The sequence below is a fragment of the Crocodylus porosus genome, unplaced genomic scaffold (assembly GCF_001723895.1).
Source record: "Crocodylus porosus isolate Cpor-Errol unplaced genomic scaffold, CroPor_comp1, whole genome shotgun sequence".
Taxonomy (NCBI): domain Eukaryota; kingdom Metazoa; phylum Chordata; order Crocodylia; family Crocodylidae; genus Crocodylus; species Crocodylus porosus.
Window position 1 is genome coordinate 75358257 of NW_017728943.1, and position 12158 is coordinate 75370414.

The 12158-nt window shown below is 48.8% G+C and overlaps 1 long non-coding RNA gene across 1 annotated transcript in view; it reads left to right on the forward strand.

The window, feature by feature from the left end:
* LOC109319811 overlaps nucleotides 1-5221 on the forward strand; it is a 5801-nt gene extending 580 nt beyond the window's left edge. The window contains exons 2-3 of the long non-coding RNA XR_002103633.1: nucleotides 3778-3911; nucleotides 5108-5221. This is a non-coding gene — a long non-coding RNA (uncharacterized LOC109319811). The remainder of the gene's footprint in view (nucleotides 1-3777; nucleotides 3912-5107) is intronic.
* The last annotated feature ends 6937 nt before the right edge of the window (nucleotides 5222-12158 follow it).

A 12158-nucleotide genomic window follows, 5' to 3' on the forward strand; every position in this document is an offset into this window, starting at 1 on the left:
CCAGGGCGGAGCCTTCCCCGCTCACACGCACGCCCGGTCAGGGCACGACTTCCCCGCCACGCGCCCCCCCGCCATGTGCGGCCGCGAGTCACCGCCCTCCGGCCCCGCCACCTGCCCGGGGGTGGAGCAGCCCCCTCCCTGGCCGGGAGGCACCACACCCCCGGGCGTGGGGGGTGGCGGCAGGAGCCGCCCCCGCCCGCTCAGTGTGGTGCCTCCCCCCACGCTCCGATTGGTCCGTTCTATTGGCGTGTGTTGCCAAAAATGGGCATGTGCGTGCGACTACGCGAGCGCGGGTTTCCTTGGTTCGGATGACGTGTTCCAGGAGGGATTCCCTGGCTGCGCGGCTCAGCCGCCGGCGCTTAAAGGGGCAGCGCCGCAAGGTGGGGGAAGTGCAGGGGCCGGGCTCCCTCCCTCTCTCCGCTGCCTCCCTGCCCTGACTCCACCGGGCCCGCCCCCCTGACCCTGTGAAGGTGGCCGGGCGGGCAGCCACTTCACGGGAGTCACCAGATAAACCCATGGGCTTCCCGCAGGAACCGCATGTGGTGCCCTCCCGCGTGCACTCGGCCAGGGTCCCTTCCTCCAGGCCCCCTGAAGAGCTGGCAGGCTGGGGGAAATGTGATCTCTTTTACTGGAGCAGAGGGGAAAATTTTATTTCCTTGAGGAAATTGTTCTTTACAAGTTTTGGGATGTGGGAGGGGGGGGGTGCATCTACATGTTCATTAAGGGCACATCTCCATGTGTGCATTTACTGCACAGTAACTGAAATCACCACCCTACTTGTGCATCCCTGTACTGTGCAGTAGCTGTGGTGACTTACACTGACTTGAGTGTAAATTTGATACCTGCATCATACAGGTATCAAGTTTACACCCAATTAATTACCACACAGTAACGCATGTGTAGACACCTTACTGCACAGTAATACTCTGTGTGTGGACCAACTTAGGACTAACTTTAGTCCCACACAGAGTTATTGTACTTTAATACCTGCACATGTAGACACTGGCCTATTCCTGCTTACTGCACAGTAAATTTAAGATGCATGCGTAGACATGCCCTACTGCTCCTTAGATACTGTGCATTTAGTTTACTACGTCCCCTCCCCAACACTCAGAAAGTCATCGGGCGACATTGGTGCTGTGAGGTGGGCAAACACATGGGAGTCACCAGATAAACCCAGAGATTTCCCACAGGAACCCAGTGTGTTGTACCCGTTCTGCCCTGCTGTGGTTCCCTCCTGCCATGACTCTCAGCCAGGGGTGTCCCACCCTTTGAGATCCTCCTAAGGGTGGCAGGTGAGACAAGTGCGTGAAGGGTGCAGAGGCTTGCCAGACAAACCCAGGGATTTTCAATGGGAATTCTGTGTGTCAGACCCCTTCTGCCCTGCTGTGGTTCCCTACTGCCATGACTCTTAACCCGGGGTCCCCCCTTCCCCAAGATCGTCTTAAACGCAGCAGGCAAGACAAGTGCTGTGCAGCATATACACACTGGCTGCAACTACATGAGACGCTTACTGCGCAGTAGCTCGTTACTACTGTGTAGTAGTGTCACATGGTGCAAACCATAATAGCGCCTGTACCCAAAAGCTTGCAACGGACAATTCTTCCAACTATAAAAGATATCACATTTACCCAAAGGACCTTGTTTGCCTATGTCCTTAGACCAACACCCAGATAAACCTGGAGACTTCCACTGGGAAATCTAGTGTATCATACCTATTCTGCCCCACAATGCTGCTTCTAAGCTCCTGGCCACAAACATGGTGCTTTATGACAGCGTTTCTTTTTCCTGTCATTAAAAAGAAGTGAAATTAGTTTTTCAAATAGGGTGCTGCTACGTTCAGGAAAGTTATGGAGGGGTGCCGTGAGTCTAACGTGGTTGAGAACCACTACTTTGTACAGTGATTCTCAGCCAAGGTGCCTGGAGATCCTTTTGTGGGATGCCAGAGGGTGCCATGCAATGTCAGCACTGTGAGGAATTCAAGCATGATTTCCAAGATAAACCTAGAGATTTTAAATAGGAATCTGTAGCATGAAAAGCATTCTGCTCTGCTGTGGGCTTGCTCAGTTCTTTGCCACAGAAGAATTGCTCAAGTATTTTCCTGCACTCAAAAACCAAGTGAAAATTTAAGAGTTGGCATTTTCTGAAGGTGCTCCTTGGGTCTAAAACAGTCGACAACCGCTGCTCTACATTCTGGGTTGCCCATCTGGAAAAGGGATGTATGTCACAAATCCTATCCACCAGAGCTGGAGTGTTTTTTTTAAATTAATTTTTGCAAAGCACTTTGATCTGGAAGGTGGTGTATGTATGTTATTTACACACCTCTGTCAGTGTGTTAGCAGCACTGCTTGAACAAAATTTATTGCATGCCAGCAATTACCATGTTCCCCCAGGTGGAACAACAGCCACTAGCTATTTGTCAGTCTCTGCCAGGGCAGGTCATCAGAGCACATGGGGCTGAAAAGGAACCTGCAAATCAGCGTTTCCCTTCACAGCTTTAGTAATAAATATAGAAAAACTTGTGACCCTATTATCTTTAGATATGACTAAATCCCACAGTTTCCTGCATGTGACATTGAGTGCTTTGGTTTCTGAAATGGAAGAACTTTTTTCCTAAAGGTTTCTAAACAACTAGCCATTGAAGCCTCTAGGAAGTGGTAAACGGGTGGAAACTGGAAAAAAAGATTAAGTGACATTAAACATTGGTGAAAGATGTCAGATTGATAGGCCAAAGGGCTTCCCAGCCCATCCCCTCCTTCAGCCTCTTCAGCATACTGCTGCTGCTAAAATCATCTCCTACTGCTGCTGCTGTTTCACCGTCTCAGGGCAAATTCTCTTTTTAGGTCCTGCACAGTTTGCTCCTGTGTGTGTATCTCATCTTCCCTGCCTTCCTCAGCTCTGTTGGGCTGCATACCCTGCTCAAACCTTTTTTCCTTGAATGCTGCCTGTGTTTCCTTCTACTCTCAATTTTGTGGTTTCTTTCACTGTACTCTGTGCATTTGAAAGCAGTCTCCTCCTTGTGTCACGAGTTTTCTCCCTTGTTCTTCAAAGTTTCTGTTTCAGAAATAACAAACCTTTCTTCCTTCCCCTCACAAAACCAGTGATATTCTGGTGATGCCAGGTATGCATAGTTAGGGTCCCTCTTGTTTTTAACTCTTCTGCCTCATCCTACAAATGTATTTGTCTGCTTGTGCACTTTAGTACGTAGGCATTGTTTTCCCTATCATATTTGTTGGACTCACACTGCAAAACCCTCAGAAACCAGGTCTTACTTTGCATTTAGAATTAAACATGGACACTGTGGAGTTGTGTATACATGATTTGTAATAATAATGTTATGTGTGTATCCACAAAACATTTACAAAATAGTACAGTCTTTTCATGATAAGCATTTACCCTGTGCTAGGGCAATTACCTATAATGGAGAGGCTAAACCTACACTAAAGTCTTCTGCTGGCGCACCTATGTTGCTCAGGGTTATGAAGACATGTGATATTCAATTGACAGAGCTTTGCTGGTCCAAGTCTGTAGTGTTGATATAGCTATGCTGGCTTTTACTAGTTTAGCTTGTTACACTCAGGGAAAAGATTGCACGCTTGCTACAGCTTTGCTAGTAAGGCTGGGTCTATACTAAGAACACATTACAGGTAGAGTACTGATATTCCTATACAGGTCAGGTGGTCTGGTCTCCATAATCTTGTCAGTCCTTGACTGTTTGGACAAGAAGTAATTTAGGATGAAAACTGAATTTGAATATTGTTGAACATTTTCCACTAGGAACTGGCCTCAGAACCACTCATTTTTGGTGCCTGAATCTGTGATGGCAACTGTAGGATTCCACAAAGTTGCCTGGATGTAGCAGGAACCATGCTGGGAGGGGTTGAAGACTGGTGCAACTCAAGTAATACACAGTACCATGCAGGTTCCTTTGTTGTATTAATGAGCACAGAAAGAAAGATAGCAAGCTTAGGTCATGGCCCGGGTGTCAGGCATTGTCCTTATCACAAATACTGGTTTTTGGGAAGGCAACTAGAAATGCTGGTTACAGGTTAGGAAAACACAGGGCATGTCTATAAGAGACCTTTAATGTGGAGCTGCCTAATTAGCTCTCCGTAAACATCTGAGCATCTACAGGTGCCATGCTATTAGGCAGGGGTAAACTAATTAATTCTGCAGTAAGTGAATACATGTAAATATAAGTACAATTCTGCCGCTCTGCAGTAACACATGTAGATGCTGACCTGGCTAGCTGGGGCACAAGGGTGCTTCAGTGCAGGGGCTGCCTGCTGGCTAGCCCACACTGGAGCACCCTTATGCCCCAGCCAGCCCCTCTGCAGCACACTGAGCTGGGGGGAGCAGCCCCAGACTGGCAGGGTGACCTCACCTGCCAACCAGGGCTGCTCAGACCCAGCTTAATGTGCTGTGGTCCCGGGTGTACATGCAAACAGTACAGCTGGGATCAATAAATGCTGGCAGATACGCTCTGGAGTTTATTACTTTAGATTAATTGTACGTGTAGACACACCCACTGATGCCAAAACTGAATGGCATACTTTTTATTTAGTCCTCCCTGGCAAGGTCCACCCAGCATTTAGCATAGCTCCTCAATTGCCACGGAAGAGACAGCAACTGAAGTTCAAACTATAAAATCCCATGATGCAACCTCAGTAACAAAATATTTTCCCATCACCACTCAGCTAAGAGTTCTGGGGTTCTTTCCCCCTTGTCCTTTTGACTTTTCTTTCCCAAGAATGAGTTTGGCATTAATAAAGAATTCCAGCTCATTCTGGAAAGTCTAAAAAGCAGCAGCACATCCAGGAGATGGTGTTTAGCACCTGACAAGTCAGTGATTTGGGAGTAAATCTCCTGCTGATGCTATTTGGTTTTCAGCACCTTCATTTCCCAGGCAATTGAAATTCTTGGTCCAAATTAGCTGGTCTATTTCATGCACTGCCTAACTTGAGGGGAGGTGGGGCTAGGGCTATAAAAATAAACCAGTGCCTCCAATTTGCATTGCATTAGGAGTAAGGGGAGTGCAGGGAGAATTGCTTTAATAGGCACTGTGAGTCTATGACGTTGTTTTCCTTTTTCACTGTACATCAAATAGATGAGCTGCACATGCTTGATCTCCCCCAGTGGAAAGAGAATTAGTTTAAGATGTGAGAGGAGTTAGCCTGCAGTTTTTCTGAGATGAACACTGAAATAAAAATTTATTTACACAGAAGTTTCCTTTGCTTTGGTCATCCTTGAGTGGTCCTGGGATGGATCAGGTAGTGGCTACTTCTGGCCACAGGATGCCAGATTGCTCCTGCTCTGACTTGGGATAATGAACCCCACTGTCCTGAATGTTTCACCAGCTCAGGTGGTAGGCTTGCCAGCATTTAGCAAGGCTGTTCAGGTCACAAATGTCAGTAGCTGGTTAGACAATAAACTTAAGCAACAGAAGGAAGAACCTATACCCTTAGCTCCCAGCTGGAGGGAAGGCAATTCATTAGCATCCCATGCCTCCTACCCTGTATAAGACCTCCATGAAGCCCTGCAGGGTTTCAGCTCCACAGGTGGGATAGAACTTGAGGGGGACCAGAGGGGTGGCTAGCAATTCTCCTTTCACCTCACATACAGCTTGAGGCAGTCCAGCTTATTGCAGATCTAGCCTGTAGCCACTGACAGCATCTCCCCAAGTTCGGCAGGTTGACTGTAGCACCAGCCAGAGGAGCTGTGATGCTGTTCACAGTGGCTTGCACAAAGGGGCTTTGGGTGAGTTGCTTGCAATCCATAGGTTTGGGAGAGGTAGTTAGCCGTGTTAGTTTGAAGTCAGGCAGAAGGTCAGGGCAGGGTGTTCCCTCCAGAAGCTTATGCCTCTCTGAACCAGTCTTGAAGGTGCCACTCTGCCCTACCAATCCACAGGTTTGTGTGGGTCCCACACACCTGGCATTTCGCATCTCTGGAAAGAAACTGTGCAAGCTGAAATTAGGGAAGGGGGTGCCTCTTTAACTCCCCTGCCTTTACAGGGCACAAGAGCACCAATAGCACCATCCACTGGAAGATCTCAAATACCAAGTCAGCTTCATAATAGCTGGACAAGGCTTGTATACCTATCACCATTTCACAGGCAGGGAAAGCAAGGCCGAGGACTGCACTGACTTATCTATGATTATTTTGGTGAGTCACAAATGAACTTGGAATCCAGGTCTCCTGGCCTACAATATTGTGAGTTAACTACTAGAGTAAGGTACCTTCAGTGCATGTACGGCATGTGGGGCATTAGTGCTACCCTACCGCCCAGAGAGGAACACATTGAAGCAGAGAGGTAACTGGCCAGTAGTACTGTGCCCTGGAAGTCAGCAACAGATGGTGCAGTGACTGGAGTTTTACTGCTGCTGGGAAAGATGTCATCTGCCTTTGTTTTCTACTGACATGTGTCAAGTGGCCTAAAAACCCATTGGTTTTCAGCAGCAAAAAAGGTGACCTCTCTCCAGCAGCAGTGAACTTCCAATTACTGCACTGTCTGCTGCTGACCTCCACGGCACAGAACTACTGGACATGTGTCACAGCTCTTCTGCCTTGCCTGCTGCAGGAGCTGGAACTGCTCCAGGGATGGTGTAGGGTGCAAAGACAGGAGGATGAAGCTTCCCTTTGCTCCATCCTGGAACTGCCTTCATCCCTTTATACTGCCCCTGGGGTTTGTGCCCCATTCACCCGCCAATTGTTATGCTGCTGTGCAGAAGCACTCTTCACAAACACTTTTCTGGCAATGGTTCATGGCTCATCAAACCAGCATTATACCCTGCCTGACTGCAATTTGCCTATACCAGTGGTTTTCAACCTGTGGTCCGCAGACTGTCTAAGGCAGGGGTGGGCAAAAAGCAGCCCGTGGGCTGGATTCAGCTCACCAGCTGATTGGATCCAGGCTGTGAGCAGTCACTTGCTAATGACTGGATCTAGCCTGCGGCTGCCCCTGCAGCACTCCCAAGGGGGCTGAGCCCTGCCTGCTCCTGCCTGGGGCAGCCTGCACAGTGCCTGCATGCATTGGCCCTAGCTCTGGCCAGTGCACACAGCTTCCTGGCGGGGCTGCTCCTGATGCTACTTGGCTCCCCTGGCCTTCAGCAGCTCCTCCTTCTGCCCCTGCTGCATCGCTGTGAACATGGGGGGAGCTGCAGCTGGGCAACTCCTGCCCCAGTGTGCAGGGCTCCAGCTCCCAGCTGCCTTCCACCCACTCCATCTGCCCAGAGCAATGAGCAGACACCTGTGGGTGGCCAAGTGGGTAGAAGGCAGCTGGGAGCTGGAGCCTCACATGCTGGGGCAGGAGCTGTTCGGCCGCAGCTTCCTCCCACACCTAGGGTGGTGCAGCAGGGGCAGGAGGAGGAAGAGCCACTGGAGGCCAGGGGAGCCGAGCAGGACCCGGGCAGCTGGAGCCATACTGGGAGCAGCCGCATTGGGAAACTGTGCACAGGCCAGGGGCAGGACAGTCTGGTGGGTGTGGGCAAGGGTGTGGCACAGGCTGCCTTGGGTGGAAGTAGGCAGGGCCCAACCCCCTGTGGAGTGCTGCAGGGGCAGCTGCAGGCCAGATAGGGGAGGGAGGGGGCACACTGCGCCACTTGGTTAAGCTCTGATGCACATGCCAACTACCCCTGGCCAGCTCTCAGGACCTACCACATTAGCAGCTCCCCACACTTGCACACCTACATACCTCCTCACACACACCCACATACCTCCTCCCCACACACACACATACCCACCCACATCCCCTACACAAGAGTAAGAATTTATTTTGAGCTACTAGGCAATCCCCTCTATATACACTACTCAAAAACCCCACCATAAATCAGGAGAAAACCATGCTCAGGCACTGTTTACTATTCAGCCACGAGGTTCATACATGCATCATTGTTGACGGCTTGTAAATCTGAGGTTGAACACTGCTGTAAGAAGTGTGGCTAGCAGTATGTCTATGGCCTCCCTAACCGTACCCCATTGCTGTAGATCTGAATGGTTCAGCTGATATCTGAGGATCTGCCCCAGTCTGAGTAAGTCAACATGGCCCAATTGCTTTGCTAAGGAAATTAGCCCTGATCAACCACTCATATTCACATAAGCTCCGGAAATGAGGTGGTGAAGTTGCCTTGAGGGCTGCCCCAAGAACAGCAGTCCAAAGTGCCTCCCAGGGGTACCACCTCATTTCTGAGGCTGATGTATGTGGAGTGGGAGTGGCAGTGGCTGGGTGTGGCTTTTTTCCTCAGTGGTGTGACTGAGTTCCTGGCTGCCAGGGCACAGACCTACCCTGTGAGTCCTGGGCCTGGTTCTACTCCGGTTTTATACTGGCTTTGCTAGATTCACTCCTAGTGGGAGTGCACAATCAGTCTCCTAAAGGGATCCGCTTTCACAGAAAAAGGGTGCTTCTACATGTGAAATTAATGCAATGCAATAAACTCTGGAGCAGTTTCAGCCCTTGCCAGCTGGGACAGCAGCACTTTGAGCCAGGGTGGAGTATCCCCAGGCTGGCAAAGGGAGTCAGCCCCAGGCTCCAGATGGCGGTGTCAGGTGGCAGAGGGGCTGGCAGGTGCAGGGAGTCAGGTCTCCAGCTGGCTGGGATGAACAGGCACAATTTGCACCCAGACAGTCACGGTCTACACATGCATTCAATCACACTTAATGACTCGGCCATAAGATAGTACTGTTCCCAGCAGTACCATTGCATGGCAGAGTTAATTTACTGCACCGTAATATCAGCACAAGTGTAGACCGTGACACTTTACTGAGGAGCTAATTGCTGTACTCTGCAGTAAAGTGCATGTATAGATGCATCCAAAAGGACTTGGCCACTTATCTCCTATGAGAAGACAATCCTCCCTGGGTAGCTCCCCTGTTCTGATCAGTCCCTTTGTAACAAGTTTTTTGAGCAAAATTGCTTGAAAGAGGCCTCAGTCATAGCGCCCCAGACACACATTCATCTCTGCATGTAGGCTGGGCTGCATTGTGCAATAAACCACCTTCCCAGAAAACAAGAGATAACATGCATGCCTGCCTAGTCTGTTCTTGCCTGAGCACTAGGCAAATCAAGACCAACCCAGGTTCCAGGGCAAGAGAGGATCACTGCAAGGCAGGGGAGGCTTTGGTGCTGTGTGCTCCTGAACTTCTGCAGCAGCTTGGAGATGAGAACAAAAAGCTCAGGGCAGTGCTTACGCTGCCCTAGGAGGACCAGGAATCAAGGGCACTGGGCACCTCTTCAGAGTGTGTCCTCTACAATTTGCCCAAAGCAAGTCAGCCGCACACTCAGGAACTGGATTCATATTTCCCCACCTTCTTTCCCCTCCCTCCTTCAACTCCATCCATTAGACTGTGCTGCCTTTTTCAAGACACAGGAAATCAATTATAGATCCCTGTGGGAATTGCAGTTATAATCACTTTTTTAGATATGCTGAGGGGGACAAAAGCCTTCATATGTGACCTATAAAGAAGCTTATACTAAGTACCAACCTCTCATCTTAAAGGTGAACTACAAAGGGAAAAAAAAACCCTTAGACACAACATTCCCACCCATCTCAGCCTTTGGCTGGGAAAGCTGCAGCTCAGGTTTCAGCTCGTTATGACATCACAGGCCTCCAGTAAGAGGAGAGAAGTCAGGACATGATATTCCCCATATTTCTAATGGGAGAAGGAAGTAGCAAATCAATTTTGGAGGGTGAGGGGCCTTGGCACAAAGGAACAGGGAGAGGCATGTAAAGGGCTTTCTTCCTTCTTACGGCTCACACTTAAATAACTATGTTACTGGCTTCCTGCATAACTACCAGCACTACTAGTTTTGACTATGCCTTCAAGCACACCTCTGTTAGCTGTCCAACCTTTTTTGCTCTGTTGCATTGTGAAGACAGTATCCACTGGGTTGTTGTCAAAGTTCATGTGTTCAGGGATAATAATCTTTCTAACATGGGGAATATCATTATATTAGATACAATGATATATTAGATATATTAGATATAATGATATTCCCCACGTGCAAAAAAAATGCTTTCTCAAGTATTAAGGTGTGAGGAGGTTGGTGTAACCTCTGGGAGATGTTTCTAAGCCACCATGTCACTGTTAAGTATTGGTTACTTGTTGAGTACCCCAGTGCATACAAGACACAGCATTCAAGTGCCTTTTTCTCCACCCAGAAGTGTTTCAGTCCATGATTCTGGGACCACCTTGCATCTGGCTGTAGTGCTTATTGTGATGGTGTGTAGTCAGACTGTCACTCCCATATTCATGTTAGCAACCCCACTGTCTTAATGAGACTAATTACATGCCTATTGCCCAGATCCAGCAAGGTACCTTATCTTAAAGGATAGGAGTAATTCCACTAAATGGATCTCAGCTGACTTCAATGAGCTACTTATATCCTTAGGTACTTTTCCAGGTTAGGATCTAAATTGCCATGAAGGTAAGGCTCTGCAATCCACCCCATTCACATCCGTGGAACTAATCACAGCATTTGTCACTGCAGATGGGCAACCCGGCCCTAATAGATAGTTCTCAAACCTCAAATGTACCCAAACAGCCCTCTCAGCCAATCAGCGGCAAGGGGCAGGGGTGGCAACTATCTTGCCTGTTTGCCCGCAGCCCCCTTTGTGCCAGGTTGCATGGCCAGGAGGACCAGGAGCATTGTATTTTTAATAAGGTTTTGGGGCATTGAGGTCTTTTTGTCCATAGATTTCATGGCGATAGCCCTATTTCACAATTTCCACTAAATCCATGCAATTATGATTTGAGCAGGCCCCTAACTAGAAGCTGAACAAACGGTGCCACTTTCGTACAAGCCTTCACCTTTCTGCTTCTCCGAGGCTCATCCTGGCTTTTGAGGATGAAGCGCATCAGAATTGTGCACCTTTCACTTCCCTGCCCCTGGGCTGCGGGGGCACTGTAGTACTCAGTCACCTGAGAGCTGTCTATAAGCCACAGACTGTGCTGTGTGGAGAGACTTGGGCTAGCAGTGAATGATCCTGCTCAGCTACTGTGGGGAAGTCCTGCTTCTTTAGCGGTTGTTTATAGAACAGGGTGCTTGGGCCACTGGCATCATGTGGGGAAACTACCAAAAGCTAGCTAATTACAATAGTCCTGTGCATTAACATAAGCTTGAAGTTTGTAACCATTACTTCAAAGAAACTTTAACTCTGACCTCTCAGCTCTTCCATTGCCTTTCTAATGAGAAGGAAAGATTAAGGGTGAGGGCATACAGCATAGTAACTACATTTACCCCAACTTACTCTAGAGTAAGGGGCAGACCAAAAGCACCGTGCATCAGCTACCCTGCGGTATCTGTTTACATGTATGCTTTTGCCTTCTGATAAGTGAAAGCCAAACCTCAGGAACTTACCCCTTTCTGAGGGCTGAGTTACTGCACGGTGTCCACTTATTAAAGAATAAAAGCATGCACACAGGTAGTTACTGAAGAGCAACAGAAGCACGGAAAGCCCTGTCTTATTTCACCCCACAGTAAACTGATTGCCATACTCCTGGCTTTGCTTGTGGGATGCTCCTCTTGGAGTTGCAAGCATAGCTGCATGTGTCCTATATCCCCAGGCTCCCTCCCCAGTGTGAATGGGGCAGACCCTCTTCCACATGCCATTCAAGAAAGTCCCTGTCTCTGACTAATGAGGTCCTTCAAGTGACTGAGTCAGGCTCTTTTCTGCCTCTGATTATGAGGTGGTGAAAGAAGAATCACTTCCTAAGGCCCTATCCTTCTGCTATTTATTATCCAAGGGCTGTACTTCCTGGATAGGGATCGTGCCTTCCCTTACAAAGTGTTTCATATGATAGGACCTGGCTGCATTACTGACCTCAGGCCTGAGTCTCTCCTTATAAACCCATTAGTGTAAAGTGCTATCGCTGCTGTCAGGGATGGGGAACTTTTCTCTGGTAGTGTGTTATACCCACTTTGTATTTACTTTGCCCTGGTGGAAATGGCTATGTAAGGTGCAGGACAGTGGAGGAATTGAGGTAAGCCCTTAGCTTCATTCATAGCATGTGGTGATGAGTTTCACAGACAAGTCATGCACTGAATAGGGGCTGTTCCCTACTGGCACTGTTACACACAGTAACACAACCCCTTCTTGTGCCCCACCCTGAGAGAGACTGAATCCCAGAAACCTCCCTTGGACTCTATATCCTCAGTACCTCCC